The 19,860-nt window shown below is 38.5% G+C and overlaps 1 protein-coding gene across 3 annotated transcripts in view; it reads left to right on the plus strand.

The window, feature by feature from the left end:
- Positions 1-380: 380 nt before the first annotated feature.
- The window catches only part of NEK7 (NIMA related kinase 7), a 200,820-nt gene continuing 181,340 nt past the window's right edge, over positions 381-19,860 (plus strand). For 2 of the 3 annotated variants that reach the window (XM_036756146.1, XM_036756147.1), the window contains exon 1: positions 477-750. The gene's annotated coding sequence lies outside the window, so the exon portion shown is untranslated. Of the gene's footprint in view, positions 751-19,860 lie in introns of all 3 variants that reach the window. The other variant, XM_036756145.1, reaches the window with a different exon arrangement.

A 19,860-nucleotide genomic window follows, 5' to 3' on the forward strand; every position in this document is an offset into this window, starting at 1 on the left:
AGCCCGTCCGTAATGCAGTGGGGAACTGACTAGCCTTCAGCAAATTGAGGGTATCCAAGCGCACAGGAACAAGCGTCCGGCGCCTGTGTGGAGCGAAGTTAGAAAAGTTGTTGCAGGTTTCCTGAACTCCATCCCTCGTTTGATTTTCTCGTTCGTACGAGCAGGGAGAGACTGAGGGTGGGGTGGGGACAAGCTTAAACGAAGATGGGTGCTGTGGCTGGCATCCGGAGTGCAGCACCCCATCCGGCCCTTGCCCCCAGTGCTGTCCCAGCTTCTGCAGGTGGGGCACGTGAGCCAGATGGACCCAGGTTGGATTAGGGTACCGAGGTGAGGCGCGTGCGCGCGCGGGGATCCTGCGAAGCGGGGCGGGGCGCGCGCGGGGGGAGGGGCGGGGATCCCGCGGCCTCGAGGGGCGGTGGGGAGGAGGGGCCGAAGCGCCGGCCCCGCCTCTCTCCTCGGGGATGCCGGGATGTTTACACTGCTGACAGCGGCAGCAGGGGCAGGACGAGGGAGATGGGCCGCCGCTAGTCTCGCCCTCGGGACGCTTCTCTCGGTGTGCCGGGCGGGTGCCCCAGCCTGCAGCATCCAGAAGGGGCCGGCGGGGAGTGAGGAGGCGGATCGGCTCCGGAACTCGCAGCCACAGCCCCCGGCCCCAGCGGGCCCTTCTCGGGCCGCACCCCGCAGAGCCGCCGCCACCCACTGGTGTCGGGTCCCACACAGGTGGGAGGAGGGAAAACTCTGAACTTACTGGTAAGAGAGCGGCGAGGGAGCGAGGAGGCCCGGGCCCGGGAGGGGAAGGGCTGAAGCCGGGGGCAGAGGGGATAATAGGACACGGCCCCCTCACGCCGGGGCGGGGCGCGACCACCCCCCTCTGGGGGCTGCCTCTTTTTTTTTTTTTGTGAGGGCCACGGGAGGAGGAGTTGTGGGCCTCGGTAACGGTCACGGACCTCGGAGGCAGCCGCCGTAACCAAGAAACTTCGCGGCTGCCGCAGCTGCAGAGGAGGCGGTGGCAGCGACGGCCGCAACAGGTCGATTGGTTTCCAGACCGAAGGAACTTGAGCGAGGTCCCGCCTCCCGCCACTCAGCCGGCCTCCTCTCATTGGCCGCATCGCTTATGTTTCCTTCGCGGATTGGTTAGAGCCAGCTGTCAGGGTTTCGCCGCAGCCAAGTCTTGAAAGTGAAGTTTGTTGGCGGGGGAGGGGAGGGGGGCGGCCTGCGGGGGAGGAGAGTGGAAGACGAGAGAGAGAACTCGGGCTCCGGGTGAGGGGAGAGAGGGGCCGCGAGGGTTAAAGTAGTGGTGGGTTCTGGACTCCAAGTATAAGTTAGGTGTGGGAGAGGGGCAAAAGAGGGGGAGGTGGAAGGGCAAAGGCGGAGCTGAGGCCCCAGCCTGAGGGATAGAGGAGGGCCAGGAGCCGGACCAAAACTGGACGCACTCGGGATCTAGGGCTGGTTCAGAAATAGGGGGTACGTAGCCCGGAGGAGGCGGCCCAGAGGTGGGTCCCTCCCTGCCACCCACTGCCAGCACCTTCTTCCTTCGTACAGTACTTTTGGAGTTCCAGATGTAGAAGCAGTTCTTTTCTTTGTTATAAATATAGCAAGGCTATATTTAATATATAGAAGTGTGTGTATGTACATATATACATACATATATACATATATAAGAATTCATATAATTCCTGTATAGGAAGAATATGTATTCCTATATATATGAAGAATATCCCCCCTCTGAATATATAGGAATATACATTTCTGTGTATATGAAGAATTCCTTATATAATACATATATATAGGCATACTAGGGAGAATGTGTATTCCTAATATTTCTAATATGGAGGCCATATTCCTATAGCCTATGTCAGGGTGGAAAGGTTAAACATATTCTCTTTCTGTAAAGCCATGTTTCCAGCTGCTTTTCCAAACCTCACTGATTTCAAGATATATTGGTGATTAAGGGTTAGGAATGTCCTAGAGAAATGAAAAGGTGGTTGGTTATTCAAGTTCTGAGAAGACTTCTATGAAGGGTTCAAATGCCCATTCATATGTAGAGGATTATATAGGGTGGCCTCCAAATCTTAGTGTACTTTTAAGCTTTAATAACCCAAGAATCGAAATTTCAAGTGTTAATGGCCCCAAAGTCTTTATTGTAGTTTTAGGTTATAGTAACTTAGGCTTTATTAGTTTAAAATGCCATGAGTCTTTTGGGGCATCCTGTGTAAGCTATTAAAACCTAGAACTGCCATGAGACTCTTGGGCCACCCTGTGTACACAACGAGCCTGCAAAGACCTTTCATTTTAGAGGAGGCAGCATATTGTGGTAGGTGTAGAGGGCAAGGTATCTTGTTTGGATGACTGTAGGGGTAATAAGTGTAAAGTACTGAATGTAAATCATGTATGTTTTTAAAAGCATATAAATTGATCAATAAATATGCCACTTTATGTTGTGTAAGGCAGTGTTTTCCATACTTTATGAGATACAGAGACTGATCGATGAATTCAGGCATCTGAACCAATTTAGTCGAAGAGCACAATGCCCTCCCTGTACGTAGTAGGCACTTTAGTAGATACTTTATAAATCTATATTGAATTGATCAGACAAACGTGCAAAATGTTAAATATTATGAGATTAAAGCCCTGCTAGTTTAGTTCAAGCTAATAAATGACACAAGTTATAAATATTCAGTTGAATTGAATAAAAGAATTGCTATAATCTTCTTGACTTAAGAGGAAGGAAAGGGGAAGGACACAGTGTGTCCGAGGAGAGGACCTATCAGGGAGTTAGGGGGAGGTGTTACTAAAAAATATGGGAACAATTGACCATGCAAAACCGAAGTTAATTTGTGTCTTCCGGGTCGAAGGGACCCCCCCCCCTTTCTGTCTCCAGTGGGCTCCAAAGAATGCATAGTTTCTCTTTCAGTTCTCTAAATAGGGCATCTCCTATTTAATATAAATCTCATTGTATATTGGGGTACATGTGGGAAGTATGATTCAGCAGCTTGGAGGGGAGAGGAAAGGAGGGACACACGTCTAAAGAGTCCAAGAAATCCCATTCTGAAAATGTTTCCTTGCTTTGCGGAAGAGCAAGTCAGTAGGACTACATCTCCCACAGACCCCTGGGGCTGTCTGGTATTGGCTCCACCTATCTTTAGCATTGACGGGTTTTGCAGTCAGAGAAACCAAAACTAAGATGTAACAATGTAAAAGGCCTGAAACTTTCTGGTTTAGGGGGAAAAAAATGGGATAGATGGCATGCCCTAAAAGGTTCCTTAGGATGACCTGATGTATAGCTGAAGACCTGATAGAGACCTAAAAACAAATTGAAAAGAGAGGATAGGACCACCTAGGGAGTCAGTCATTTTGTCCGTGCTTTTTATCATGGTACATTAACTTCCTATGGTTGCATTAAAACAAAATTGAGGTTTTTTTTTTTTCTGTTAAGAAAAATAGTCTACTGTATAGTCCGTATACCATATTTATGTATGATTAAAGTTATCATTTTAAAAAATGACATAAGCAGAATGTTAGAGTGTATATCCCAATTGTATTTTGTATGTTTAAGAAACTTACTTTTAAATATGACTTTAAGAAAACCAATGTTTTGTTTTAAAGCAGGATATAGGTTCATGTGAAATAGTTTAAAATGATCTTGAATAATCATCAAATTTCATTTTTATTTGCATTTTAAAACAAAATCTGAATTACTCTTTTGATTTGTTCAATTCACGCAGTTTCTGAACCCTTTCCCTCTCTCCCCATTTTTCTCCTTTACCCATTATCCAGGATGGTGAATTTTAAATACCTTTCCCCCCCATCTCAATAAAATAACTTTTGCTACAAGAATAAGCAAAGCATCTCTGGTACCCATAGTGGCAGGGAGCTGTGGGGGAGGATCTAGAGACTGAATTGGACTAATTTATGAACTTGTTTGTCCTTAGTGCCTTTTATATAGTATTACATTTTTGAATGTATATTTTAATATTTGAGCCAAACTGTTGTTACCATTTAACTGTATGATTCCCTCTCCCCCTACCCCCTTGGTTCAGTTGGCAACACTGAGTGCAACCAAAGACCAACCTTTATACAGATGATGAAACTAAGGGTCAGAGAAATTGGTTTGCTCAAAGTCATTATAGGTAGGGAGTCATACAGCCAGAATTTGTAGTCAGATCCTTGGATGTTTGATGTGGGCACTCTTTCTCTATACTATATATACTATATCACTAGTCAGTAATTTGTAATAATAGCAAAATATTACTACTAGTAGAACTTCTTGTCTTTTGCCATTATATATTTTCTGAGAAGGAGATAGATACTTGAGTAATGTGATCAGAGATCAGGATGTTTGTGGGTTAGGAAGGTTTTACTATGTTTCCACTGCAAAATAAAGTTTTTTTTGCTATTCTGTAGTGTTGGGAACTGCCACTTTTTACTAGGATGAATCCTTCCAAATTTTTTGTTCTTGTTTTAAATAAATACTGTTATTTTCCTGGAAAATAATTTCTTATTATAAAGATGTGCTAGAAGAGATAAAAGTGATTATTATATTGATTGAAATATAGGAGTGTAGCAACAATTCCACTAGCCCCTGTTGTGGGGGTGAAAGACCAACACAAGCCCAACAACAAGAACTCTGTCAGCACAGGTTCTTTTGATCTGCTTTACTAAGGAAAGTAATGTTAAGGGGTTAGCAGTCTCACTTTAATCCAACATACAAATATCATTCACTTAGTTCAGGAGGAATAGTCAGCAACCTGAACTTCAGAGCAAATACAAACAAATTATAAACATACACAATCTAAACAGACCAAATCACAATTCGTAGTTACCAAAAAGGATCAACATCAGAGTTCATGAGCTGGGGAGCTCTTAACAAGGCTGGCCCAGAGTGAGGCACCACTCCTACAGTGGCTCAGAGCCCCAAGCAAACAACTCTCTTCTCTCTTTTTATACAGTCTTTGGAAGTCATCAAATGTCATCTGAGGGACCAGAATTTAGGCTCATACTATTGGCTGTGGTCTTAGCAACTCTCCTTAGGGCCCTGGGGGCTTCCTGCCTCTCTCAAACTAGTGAACTAGTTTGCTAACCAGTCTGGGGCTTTGCACCTAGTAAGACTCAATCAAAGACAATTAATTTAGCATTCTAAAACTGTAAGAAAGTCCCACCTTAATTACCAATACAGAAGGCTCTGAATAGAAGCCATAATACTAACATTCTGTCTCTTTAAATGGGGAAAAATACTGAAAAAATGGGGATTGGTACAGAGCCTGTGATTTTATTGATATTCCAGATGAAGAAACTCCTACCAATGCAGAGCAACATGTTCTCTGCAATTTAAGTTCAGTGACTTGCCTTGGGTCAGAAAGCCACTATGCATTCAAGACAGCATTTGAATCTAGGTGTTCCAGGTTTGAAAGGCAGTTCCCTATCTAGTATGCCATAATGTCTCTAACTGAAAAAAAAATTATACAGTATTAAAATATGTAAAGTAAAAATTTTTGTACTTCTTTCCATTAAAAATGTTTTCATTATCATTGCCTGCTTCATATTCCTACTTTTGTCTTTTTGTTCTTGTTCAGTCTTTTAGTCTTGTCCTGTTCTTTATGATCTTGTGGACTATAGCATGCCAGGCCCTTCTATCCTCCAAGCTCTCCAAGTCTGTCCAAGTTCATGTGTGTTGGTTCTACGATGCTCTCCATCAATCTCATCCTCTGCCATCCCCTTTTCCTTTTGCTTTCAGTTTTTCCCAGCATTAGGGTCTTTTCTAGTGAGTCCTATCTTTTTCTTATGTGGCCAAAGTATTTAAGCTTTAGCTTCAGTATTTGACTTTCCATTAGCCTGAATACTCTGAACTAATTTCTTTAAGTATTGACCCATGTGATCTCTTTGCTGTCCAAGGGACTCTCAAAAATCTTTTCCAGCACCATGATTCCAAAATGTCTGTTCTGTGGTGCTCAGTTTTCCTTATAGTCCAACTTTTGCAGCCATACACTGCTGCTGGAAAAACCATAGTTTTGACTATATGGACCTTATTTTTAGCAGGGTGTCATCTTTGCTTTCTAGTATGCAGTCCAGATTTGCCACAGTTTTCCTTCCAAGGAGCAAACATCTTTTACTTTCATGGCCTGTAATCACCATCTCCAGTGAACTTTGAGGCTAAGAATGTAAAGTCTGACTACTGTTTCCACTTCTCCCCCTGTTTGCCAGGAAGTGATGGAAGCAGTTGTTAAGACCTTAGTTTTTTTTCTTTTAGTATACTTTTGAAAAGGAATTTTCAGTGTAATGTAAATTTATGACTCTAGCCCTTTCAGTTTCTGTAGAAGTCAGATTTAGGTTTAAAAAAAAAGTAGTCTAAATTCTGATCAATTACAGTAGTCACTTCGGAAGCAAGCTTGTCAAAATGGTTCCCGAATTTCTTTCAGGCTTTGTTCCTCTTGATTGTTTTTAGCTTTTGCTATTTCAAAAATGTAGAGTGTAACTACAGCTGCCCAAAGCTGCACAAACATCTTGTCAGCCCTCCCACTTTTATCCAACTCCAAATATTTATCCCTTGGAATATCAATTTTACAAAACAGGTTGTGTTTAAATTTGCTACATCAGATATTCTTAATATTTCTTTAGTGTGATACTAAAATGAGGTTGCAAACAGTATATAATATTATAACATGTTTTATAAATGAGATGTATGACTAGAGTTCAGCCTGAATTGATTTCTCATTGATTCCTTTTGGTTTTACAGAGTAGATGCTTTTGAGCAGGCACCAACTACCATACTCTGCCAGTAAAATTTCTCCAAAACAGTTAAGCAAAATTACCCACGATAATTGTGAGTTTGTACTGATTGTTTTTGGAAAAGAAGAATTGTGTCATAACTTCAGTTATTTGATACCAGCATTGACTTGTATTTGACCTGAGTTTTTGCCTTTTAATGCATGTTGAAATTTATAAATTATTTTTTCTGGCTCTGCTTTATTCACTCTGCCTTACATCATATTAGACTTACTCTGTTTCCCTGAATTTTTAATACTCTTCTTTCCTTGTGGCACAATAATATTTCCATTATATTCATATTCAACATTTTGTTCCATTCCCCAATCTTTGGGCACATTTTTCTTGTAATAGTGTTTTAGTATTATAAATAATATTATGAATTTTTTTTTATGCTTTCATTAAACTCTTTTAGCGGGTGAGCCCAGGTAAGCAGGGTCTCTTGGTCTAAGGGTATGATTTAGTATCTTTCCTCGAATACTAAAATTTAAAAATCAGTATTTCTGCAAAAATATTATATTTGTATAATATTTTGTATTATATTCTTAAATAATATTTGCCATGTTTTAAGAATTAGTTTTTTTTAGGATACATTAAATTTCTGTATTATTCATCTCATTTTTTTCTTTAGGATGTTTGAATGAAATGAATCAGATTATGTGTACTTTATCTGATTGACCCTCTTGCAGACTAAAGGTATAGATTAGAATTAAAAATTTAGTATAGAACAGCTCAATTCACAGTATCACAACTATGGCACTACTAAAACTCTGAGAACTGCTTAATCTGCTTGAGGTGATTGTCATCCTCAAGCATTTTTCATCTTTCATATTCATTCATTCAGTTATTTCTGATTCAAAGAGGGTACTTTGAATGTAGAGAATATATTTCATGAATGTTAGTTGGGGAGAGTACAAATGGCCAAGAAGTATCCCTTAATTTTTAAGCAGTTTGACTTTTTTTCTCTTTGTGGTAAATCAAAGCTCCCTGCCACAAACTGTTTATGTAGTCAGATTAGAAAATTTTTGCCTTTGCAGCAATCTAAAATGTTAAGTACTGCAGTTTGTAAGTGAATAAAACAGAATTTAAGCACTTTATCTTTAGGTAAATCTTAATTTCCTATCTTCTAATGGAAAGTGCCTTTTCATAATGCTATTAGTTTTCATGTGACTTTTAATAAAAATTAGTTGTTGGGGTTTACTTCCAAATACTAGTAATAAAACAGTAACAGGTCTAAATATCTTCCTCTTTGGTGTTTGACTTTACTTAGGGTCTGTAGTCTTTCTTGGGGCAGCTGGGCCTGGAGTCTGGAGGACAAGTTCAAATCTGGCCTAGGCACTTAACTAGCTGTGTGACTCTGGGCAAGTCACTTAACCCTGTTTGTCTCAGTTTCCTCATTTGCAAAATGAGCTGAAGGAAATGGCAAGCCATTCCAGTATCTTTGCCAAGAAAACCCTAAATGTTGAAAAGTCAAAGAAAACTTGAAAAAATAGGCTTTCTTTCTTTCTTTTTCTTTTGTTAAATAAGGACTTTATAGAGCTCTGTTCCTAAAAGTAGAACTAATCATTGCCAAGAGAACTGAGTTTAGAAGAAGGGATTAGATTCGTTTCTGGTGCAACATTGTGCATGCTATTCGCCATTTTTAACCACTTTCCTTCTACTTTCCTGATTTTGGCAATTTATCAATGTAGTCACTCAAGATCATTAGTTATCTAGTTTCTTTTGTTTACAAGCTATTTAAATATTGGTTGAAGTTAGTTATAGAAAATCAGGATGAATATCATCCTGGATATTTAAAGCTTAGAGACAAGTTTATGAAGTAAAATTCATCATTCCTGGTGTCCTACCTATTCTCTGTTTTTAAAATGATTGTAGTACCTAATTTGTCTTTAGTCATCTAGTAATATTATGATTCCTTAATTTACAAATCATCTGAGGAAGAATCTTTGTTACAGCAGTTTAAAAACCACCTCCCCAATCATGATGACTTTGCCTCCCCCCAGCCCCAACCATTTTAAAATTACATTGAGGTGGTGATGAATTCATTATACAACACCATGGCAGTGGCCTTACCAAACGATATGTTTATTCACTGTACAGAAATACCGCTCTCCACAGTTTCTATTATTTGAGCACAGTTGAAGATAAATTGTACCTATCATTCACAAAATTTTAAAATTCATAGGATCATAAATTTAGAGCTGGAGGGGACCTTCAAGGCTAACTACCTCATTTTACAGTTGACTGAGACATAGAGAGGTTAAGTGACTTGCTTAGGGGGTCACACAGCTAAGTGAGTATCTGAGGCAGGATTCAACTGAGGTCTTCCAGACTCCAGATCCAGTGCCCTACCTACAGATGGTCTTTCAGCTTCCCTGTCCTTCTCTTTTTCTCCTCATTCATGTATAATTGCATACTTTGATCCCCTTCCCTTTTTCAGGGACCCAAATGCCTCACTGATAAACACATGCTGTCAAAATAAGAAGGGGCCTGGTATCAATACTCATTTGAATGCTTGTACTCTACTATGAATAAGTTTCGGTCTATATTCTACTTTAGTTATTTGCATTTTAAGCTTTCTCTCTCTACTGTAATGGAAAGCTTTGTTTAATGTTCAAAGATTATTGATTTTTCAGTACTAACTGGTAAGTCTCTCTTTTTGGGGGGGTATGGGTGGGGGGAGTACAGTAATAATTTGCTTACTTTTAAGACCAAAGGTGAGCTGATGGTTAGGGAAGGAGAGTCAAAATGGACATTTGTAGGTCTCCAGAGTCTCTCTTTACTGAAGGCCTTCTGGCTTCCCTGGAAATTGGTGGTGGTTGAGGGTTGAAGAAATAGGCAGGAGTTGAGTGGCTGGACTACTAGTCTCTGGAGATGCTGGGGAATGAAAAATCTTTTGTTGTGTTAACAGCTGCCTATTGCATAATTTACATCACTCACCTTGTCTCAGGTAGGTTAGCATAGGCTAATTCTTGGAGGACCTTCTCTTGCCCCTTTTTCCCTCCCTGAGCAGAGGACAGGGGAGGGTGGGGATGGGGTGGGGGAACCTCTTGTAACCCTTTCTGCCTCTCTGCTCCAGGATTCAGATGCACAATTTGATGTTTTCTGATACATTTGAAATTATTTTAGCTAGTACTTAATATATTCTTCTTCTTCCTTGGAGAACAACCTCTTTATCTTCTAAATCATTTTCACCTCCTGATTCACAGTTTCTGAAAGTCTATCATTGGAACACAGCCTCTTCGTTAATAAAGTTCCTTCCACATCTGTTTCACATTAAATTATAGTATGTTTCAAAATACCCTTTTTATTCTGTAAGATATTTCTCACCCCCACCCCCACTCACTAAATATTTAGTCTGACTGGTAATGTGTTAAATTCTGTGAAGGATTTGATGGACTTAGGAGGAAGCAGCATGTTACAGTGTAAGTGGCACCTCCCATCCCTCTTTCCCGCTACACACTATTGCCTAATGTCTTGAGACAAAATCTCTACCAATGATGAATCTCTATGTACAATGATAACCTACCGGAACTTATTTGTCAATGATTAACATTAACATATTGCCCCACCCCCCCACAATTTTTTTTCTCTCCCTATCTAGGTGATTTTGAACACCTGGCAGACGTTATTCAAACTCCCTTCTTGGCAATTACACTGAACATTCCCTCTTTTTCCCATCCCCTTTTAACTCATCCCTACGAATATCTCACTTCAAAGCTATCTACCATTTCCACTGTACTCTTTGGAGTGCTTGGTCCATGAATAGCTAGCTTTCATCTTAAACTTTTTCCTTTTTTGTTTTTTGCATCTTATATTTACTGAGACCTGCTCACTTCTGATGATAATGCACTGTACTTGGAGTCAGGGAGGCCTCAGTTCAATAGCAACCCCAGGCACTTACTAGCTGTGTGCCCATGGGCAAATGACTTAACCTCTGTCTGCCTCAGTTTCTTCAACTGTAAAATGGGGATAATGGTATCTACCCCCTAGGGTTGTGCTGGGGAATCAAATAAGATAATATTTGTGAAGTACTTGGCACAGCACATGGCCCATGGTATGATGCTTATTAAATCTTTTCCTTTATTCCTTCCTTTTCTTCCTCTCTTCTCTTTTTCTGTCTCTCCCTTCCTTCCCTATCCTTTCTAGTATTTTCACTCTTGTTTTTCACTCTTAACCCCACATTGGTCCTGATGGGGGAGTTGAACTACCTCCTTGCTTCTTGTTGCCATTTTCAGTCTCTCCCTCTACCACCATCTTCCATTAACCTCTCTTCCTCTGAGGTTCATACAATCCATACTTATCATGATTCTGGTAGCTGCTGTCTACTTATCTAATGAGTTCATTGCCTAGCTCACAGTCATTCTCTCTTTCCCACTTCTTGCCCTGATGCTAGGGGACTTTACTATACTCCTTCAAACATCATAACTATACTCCCTCAAAGGTCATAACTTCCTAGTTCCTCAACTTGGTCATTTCCCACAACCAATATATTCCTCCACCTCAGCTATACACAGAGAGTCATACTCCTTATATTTGTGTTGTCCACAAATGTTTCAGCTCCATGTTTATAAACTTTGAAATTCCTTTATTAGATCACAGTCTTGTCATTTTATCTCTCCCTCTGGCTTGTAACCCTCAAAACTATTTTTCATCCTCATCATGATCACCAATAGACCAAACACCTTAGTTCTTTCCCAGGCCATCACTTCTGCATTGGCTACATTCTCTTCCCTTCTCTATCTTAGCACCTTAGTGAACCAGTTCAGTGCTTCTTCCTTTGAATCCCTTGTCCCCTTATCCCATTGAGGAATTTACCCTGCCAAGGTTCAGCTATACATCACTCCTACCATCCATTGCCTTCACTCTTATGCATACACTGCTGAATAAAGCTAGAGAAAATCACAAAATTATGTTGACTTGATCCACTGAAAATTTGTTTCATAATCTCAACCAGGCTTGCTGCAAGGCAATTTTTTTTCATCTCCCTAATTGACTCACTATTCCACTCACTGCAGCTGTTATTACAAACCTGTTTATCCCTCTTTAAACTTTCCACAGCTTCCTGTCCCCTCACGTCTCAGCTGAGAACCTTGCCTCATACTTCACTGAAAAAATTGATGCCATTGATTGAGAGCAGTCTCTTCCCTTCTCCACATATCATGTTTCCCAGATGCCTTCTGCAACTTTCTCCTTTACCCCTGTTTCACATAAAGTGGTGGCCCTACTCCTTACTAAGGCAAACCACTCTATAACAGATTTTCCCCTCTGTAATCCCTACTACATTCCTTAACTTCAATTATCCCTGACTACTGGCTGATTCCCTACTGCCTACAAATATGCCTATTTCTCCTTCATCCTCAAAAATCTTTACTTAATCCATCTGTCCTCCCTAGCTAGAGTATTTCTCCCTTTTTGGGCTAACTTTCTTGAGAAGATCATCTATAATCAATGATTCCACTTTTCCTTTTATTCTCTTAAAACTCTCTTCAGTCTGGCTTCTGATCTCATAATTTAACTGAAACAACTCACTCTAAAGTTATCAGTGATCTCTTAATTGCCAAATCTAGCAGCTTTTTCTCAATCCTCATCCTTATGACTCTTTTGCAACCTTTGACAGTATTGATTTTCCTCTTTTCCTTGATACTTTTTTCTATCTGGGTTCTCATGATGCTATTGTCTTCTGATTCTTCTGTCAGAGCACTCTTCATTTTCCTTTGCTAAATCTTTTTCTAGGTCACATCTGATAAGTATGGCTATCCTACAGGACTCTTCTTCTTCTGTACTATTTTGATGATCCAACTTCCATGGATTCATCTATGTGAATGATTCTCATTTTCTTTTTCCAGTCCTAATTTCTCTCCTGACCACCAGATTTGGACTGCAATTTTCTGTCTGACTTTGAGGAAGTTACTCCTCCCTGGCCTCATTTTGCCCATATGTAAAATGAAGGGGTTGGACTAAATGACCTCTAAGATTCTTTACAGCTGTAACTTTATTATCCTAATATCCTATTAATTTGAAAATTATTTTTGTTTTTAAGTGACAAACCCACAAATTTAGTATTATTTTTGACACCCTTGTTAAGTCAGAATCAGTCCATTCATTTCAAAGTTTTTGTGAAATAAAGAGAAGAAACTGCTACTGCTACTAGCTAACATGCCAGACACTTGTGCATTTTACATTTATCTCATTGAATTCTCACAACAACCCTGGGAGGGATAGGTGCTAGTATTTTATTATTTTACAGTTGAGGAAGCTGAGGCAAACAGAGATTAAGTGATTTGCACACAGCTAGTTAGTGTCAAAGTCTGGACCGAGGCCAGATTTTAATTTCAGTCTCTCTGAATTCAGGCCTGGTCCTCTATTCACTGAAGTACCTAGCTAGCAATAAAAAGCTGAGTTGTTGAGTTAGAAATTTGATGCAAAATTATTTCCCTTATTTGATCCTAGATTGATTGTAGTAACAATAAATATTAGGAGTAAATAAAATCCACAGATAACTTGAATAAAGGGAATGATAACAGTTTCATTCTTTTATCACAACATAGATAAATGAGGAATATTAATGTATTCGAGATTATTTCCTTTTTCTTTCTGTGCATAGGTACCTAATAGGTGTTGAAATATTTTAAAAGCTGTGCAATGAAAAGTCATTGGCATGGTCCCTGAGTAATTGACTTTTACATTGTTTATTGTAATAAAAGTTGATTATAAGTCTGTATCAGCAAATTTTTATGGTTTAGGTAATAATATTTAATTTTCACTTTTCTGGAAATGGATTTTTTTGCTTTGTAAATAATCAGTATTCCAATTATTCTAGATTTTAAAAAACCCTTCATATGTAGATTAGACTAAGTAGTGATACTGTCAGTTATATCTCTTGAATTTTAGGACCTTTTTGTGTATTTTATTTGTATACATTGCCATATCTGTTATTGCCTAATATTATCATAAGGAGAAATTTATTTATTTAGGATTTTATTTTTTCACAGTTACACGTAAAAACGATTTTAACATCCATTTTTAAAACTTCGAGCTCCAAATTTTCTCCCTTCTTCCCTCTCCACCCCCTCTCATTGCAAAGGCAAGTAATTCCATATAGGTTATACATGTGTAGCTGCTCAAAACATTTTCATAATAGTCATGTTGTGAAAGAAAACATAGACCAAAAAAAAACCCTCAAGAAAAATAAAGTAAAAACATATGATTCAATCTGTATTCAGACTCCATCAGTTCTTTCTCTTGGGATGAATAGCATTTTTCATCATAAGTCCTTCAGAGTTGTCTTGGATCATTGTATTGCTGAAAATAGCTAAGCCAATCATCTTACAGTATTGCTGTTACTTTGTACACAGTATTTCACTTTATACATACATACATATATACACATATACACACAAATATGTATATACACACATACATCTACATATACTTAGAGACATATACAGTCATATGCATCTATGTAAGACTATACTATACTTATTTGTCCTCTGTTTCTCTGAGGGAAGATAATCTCTTCCTTCATCAGTCTGAGTCTTTCCCTATTTTTCTAAGTCCACCAGCTCAATGTTTCCTACACCACAGCAATATTCCAACATTATACTGTCTAAAAGAGTATTGATTAATATGGCTGATATAGAGTGTAGTCGACCGTACATTTCACTTTGCATCAGCTTATGTAAGTCTTTCAAGGTTTTTCTGAGACTATCGTGCTCAGCATTTCTTATAGCATAATAGTATTCTATGACAACCACATACCACAGTTTGTCATGCCACTCCCCAATTGATGGGCATCCTCTCAATTTGCAGTTCTTTGCCCTCCAGAAAAGAGCTGCTATAAATATTTTTGTATATATAGGTCCTTTTCCTTTTTATTTTATTTTTTATGTCTTTTGGGATACAGACCTAGTAGTGATATTGCTAGGTAAAAGGGTATATATATATGGTTTTATAGTCCTTCGGGCATAGTTCCAAATTATACAGAATGGTTGAAACAGTTCAAAGCTCCACCAACAGTGCATTAATGTCTCATTTTTCCCACATTCTCTGGAACATTTGTCATTTACCTTTTCTGTCCTACTAGCCAATCTGATAGGTATTAAGTTGTACCTCAGAATTGTTTTAACTTGAATTTCTTCAATCAGTAGTGAGTTAGGGCATTTTTTTCATATGGCTATAGATAGCTTTGATTATCTGAAAATTGTTCATTTTTTGATCATCTATCAATTCAAGAATGGCTCTTATTTTTATAAATTTGACTCAGTTCTCTATATGTTTAAGAAATGAGGCCTTTATGAGAGAAACATCAAAAATTTTTTTTTCAGTTATTATCACTGACTGTATTTTCCTTGATTCTATCTCCCCCTTCCTCCCATTTATTCTATTCTCTCTTTTCTTTTACTCTGTCCCTCCTCAAAAGTGTTTTACTTCTGACTATCCACTCCCCCAATCTGTCCTCCTTTCTATGGCACCCTCCCCCCTTCTCTTATCCTCTTCCCCTCCTACTTTCCTGTAAGGTAAGATAGATTTCTATACCTAGTTGAGTGTGTATGTAGAGATATAAAGAAGAATTTAAATTGATTATTTCAGATGGTGATCTTGCAGTCAGCCCTTTCTGCTCTGACCTACGCTTTCATAAAGATATTACTGAGTAGTTTGAAGAATGGTTTGTTTTGTGGAGAGAGACATTTTAGAACATGTGCTATTTTTAGCTTACTTTTTTTCTTTGTGTTAAATTAAGCTCCCTCCATCTTTGTGTTTTTACAGATCCTTTATATACCCCATGTCAAGTGTAAATAATTTAATTGCCAAATATTGCTTGAGTGTCTGCTATGCATAAGGCATGGAAGGAGAACACTTAGATAAGATAAGCCTTGACTTTAGTGACATTTATAGTCTGGTAAGGGAAAATGATAAATACAGAAATAGATATAGAATAATATGTGGTCTGTATAGAAAAAAGTTATTACCAAAGTGTGCTATGTGAAATTTCAGAAGAAACTGCTTCTGGTGCCTGGTTACCAATAGGCACTGAGGATACAAAGAAAGGCAAGAACAAGGAACTTGGATTCTAATGGGGGAGATAATGACATAATTAGGGGTGAATATACATATATATATATGTATATATATATATATATAAATATATATGTGTGTGCATATATATAATATATAGAAAGTAATCTCAGAGGGAAAGACACTAGCAGCTGCAGAATTGGAAAAGAATTTTTGTGGAAGGAAGCAAAGCAAACCAAGAGGTGGAAATTGGAGGGAAGATACTGCAGACCTTAGAGACAGCCAGTGCAGAGGCATGTGTGAGAACAGCAAGCAGACCCTTGTAGCTAGATTGTAGTGTTGAAGGAAGTAAAGTGGAAGTCTGGAAAGGTAGGACCAGAGCAGGTTGTGAAGAGATTGCAGGTCCTGAAACAAGACTTTATATTTGGTCCTGGAAATAAGAGTGAGCCACCAAATTGATAAGTTTGGAAAGGTATTTTGGTATCAGATAGTGGAGGGCCTTGGATGCCAGTCTGAGTTAGAACTTTTAATGTTATTATTATTTTTAGCTAGTATTTACATAATGTTTTAAGCCTTTCAAAGCACTTTATAAATATTATTCTGTTTGATTTTCACAACAACCCTGGGAGGTAGGTGCTATTAATATCTACATTTTGCAGATGAGGAAACTGAAGCAATGAGAAGTTAAGTGACTTGACCAGGGTCACACAGCTTGTAAATGCTTGAAGCAGAATTCAAACTCAGAGCTTACTAACTCCAGGCCAGTGTGCTGTCTATTCTGCTACCTAGCTGCCATATGAATAACTGATAGGCAATAGGGAGCAACTGAAGGGTTTTGAACAGAGGACCACCATGACCTAATCTGAACATAAAGAATGTTTTTCTGGCAGTGTTATAAAGGGTGGTTTGGAAGGCGGAGAGACTAAAGGTTGGAGAATTTGTTAGTTGGTTGTAGCAGCTGCCTAAATGGGTGATAATGAAGGCTTTTTCTACAGTGTTGGTAGTGGGAATAGAGGAAGGTGTGAGAGATGTTGCAGAGATGGAATTCATAGGGTTTAGTAATTGATTAGACATGAGAGTTAAGAGAGCATGAAGAGTCAGTTACCACCAAGATTTTCAATTCTGAACACTCTTTAAATGGTATTATAGAGTTGAGAGGAGGAATCAAATTCAAGAATAAGATTTTATTAGACTAGAGTAACCATTGAAAGCCTAAAGGAGAGGTGGGTTATGGGTAAGACCTTGATAGATGATTATGCTTTCCTTAAGTGGGGAAATGGCTTTCAAGTCAGGGACTGTAGTTTGAACGAAAGGACATTGGTGGGAAAATACAAGGGGTGTTTGAGGAGTGTGAGTAAATTGTAGTCTATAATACTTGGTTATCCTAGGTCATTAGTGGTGTATAAAGCTAGAAATCTGCCTTCGGAAAAAACAGTACTTTTTGTTCTAGGCTAAGATCATGCTTGAGATTCTGTAAGCTAGCCTTCGGCAATATGTAAATTGAGAATTATCAGAAAAGCAGGCTAATTTTCAAAAAGAGAGACTGCACTGCCAACATTTGCTGGATTATGGAGAAAGCAAGGGAGCTCCAGAAAAACACCTACTTCTGCTTCCTTGACTGTAGTAAAAGCCTTGGATGTTGTGGATCACAACAAAATGTGTCAAGTCCTCAAAGAGATGGAAATACCAGATCATCTTACATATCTGAGGAACATGTATGTGGGCCAAGAAGTAACAGAACTAAACATGGAACAACTGATTGGTTTAAGATTGGAAAAGGGGTACAAGGCTGTATATTGTCACCTCATTTATTAAACTTATATGCAGAGTACGGCATGTGAAATCCCAGGCTGGATGAGTAAAAAGCTGGAAGTAAGGTTGCTGGGAGAAATAACAACAATCTCAGATATTCAGATAAGACCCCTTTGATGGCAAAAAGTAAAGAATTAAGAAGCTTCTTGACAAGGGTGAAGAGGAGAGTATAAAAGCTGGCTTGAGGATTATCATCAAAAAAACTAAGATCCTGTCAACTGGTCCCATCACTTCCTGGCAAATAGAGGGAGAAGAAATGGAAGCAGTGTCCGATTTTATATTCTTGGGCTCAAAGATCATTGCAGGTGGCAACTGCAGCCATGAAATTAAAAGACACTTGCTCCTTGGAAGGAAAGCTATGACAAATCTAAATAGTATACTAAAAAGCAGAGACAGCAGAGACCGCAGAGACCTGAATAAGGTCCATATAGTCAAAACTACGGTTTTTCCAGTAGCAATGTATGGCTGTGAGAGGTGGACTATAAGGAAAGCTGAGCACCACAGAATTGTTGCTTTGGAGTCATGGTGCAAGAGAAGAGTTTTGAGAGTCCTCTGGGCAGCAAGGAAATCAAATCAATCAATACTTAAAGAAATTATTTCAGACTTTTGGAAGGTTAAATATTGAAGCTGAAGCTTAAATACTTTGGCCACATAAGAAGAAGATGAGACCCACTGGAAAAGACCCTAATGTTGGGAAAAATTGAAGGCAAAAGGAAAAGGGGTTGGCAGAGGATGGTATTGATAGAGTGTGTCAGGGAAACAACAAACATGAACTTGGACAGACTTGAAGAGCTAGTGGAGGATAGAAGGGCCTGGCATGCTATGGATCATGATACCACCTCCTGCGGGGTGCTGGAACAATTCAGGGGATTGGTAGTAATTTGAAATGATGCAAATTAAAAAAAACAAACAACTCTGAAAGGGTAAAAGAAAGTAGATTTCCAGGGAGGTGCCAAGTAATTTTTTTTCTTTAGAAAAGACCATAGGCCAAAAAAGTTTGGGAACCTCTGCAAGTATGGACCATGGGTTCATAAAGAGTTGGACATAACTGAATGACTGAACAATAACAACTGTGTTCCATGAAAAGTGGGCTAGGAAACTCTTTTGAAAAAAGGACTGACAAAAAAGAGTGTTCAGGAAGATGAATCAGAATTGTGAAATTGTCTTAAGGAATAATGGCTGTCTTAGTGTTTGTCTAATAAACAATTTGGTATCATATGACCATATCTTAATTACATTAATTCTACTTTCCAAGTAGATTGTAATGTGCTTGAGGACATAGTTTAGGTTTTTTTTTTTAATGTTAACTTCAGTGCCTCAGACACAGTAGGCATTTAGTGAATATTTATTTTATTCTTGAACTTTTTAGTGATCATTAATTAAACACATGAAAAGCAGACCCTCAAATGAGAGTTTATGCATGATTGGATATTTGTAAACTGCTCATTTCATTACCATTTAGCAATTATTGATTTTCCACACTTTGATAAATGCTGCCATATTATATGCTGGATATTTCGGGCAATTTTCACAGGTCAAGATGCTGTAAATCTGTGTGTGTGTGTATTATTTCCATAAATATATTATTTGCGATTCCATTTATTCTTTGATTATTGCCTTTCTTTGAAGAAATAGACCTGAAAGTAATTTATGGTCCTGAATTTTTTCTTCAGGTGTTATTGAAATATATTATGTTAGTGTATTTGGCTAAAATGTGAATTTTATATGTTTTTTGTCTTGGTGGAAAATTCAGAAGTATTTTTCATTTTAAATAGCCAACCTTTATATTTTTCCTTATTTTCCTACATTATCTTAAATCTCAAACTGGTTCTCCTTATAACTTAAGGTTTCTTAAATTAGATTTAGTTCATGATTAAAAAAGGATTATTCGCTTGCCATTTGAAAGAAATACAAATCACCCTTTTCATCACTAGAAATTAAATAAGTGAATGTGTAAAATATAAAATAACATAAAATATAAAATAAGAGGAATCCTTACTAGTTCTGGGAAAGTGCCCTTAGAAAAGCTATCTTAGAAGTTGATAGAAAGGTAAATTTGCATTGAAAACCATGTCCTAATTATTAGCTTTGCTGAATGCAAACAACCTGGGTAACATTGACACAGAAGGCATTGTTGTCAAATATATTTTACTTCATCAAATATACCTTTACTTTCCACTGCAGGTTGACTAATGTTATCCTTCAGCATAATTTTGGCTAGTGACTTTTTCCTACTTCCTCCCATGGCTAATGAAAACTGACATTTCT

The sequence above is a fragment of the Trichosurus vulpecula genome, chromosome 4 (genome assembly GCF_011100635.1).
Source record: "Trichosurus vulpecula isolate mTriVul1 chromosome 4, mTriVul1.pri, whole genome shotgun sequence".
Lineage (NCBI taxonomy): Eukaryota > Metazoa > Chordata > Mammalia > Diprotodontia > Phalangeridae > Trichosurus > Trichosurus vulpecula.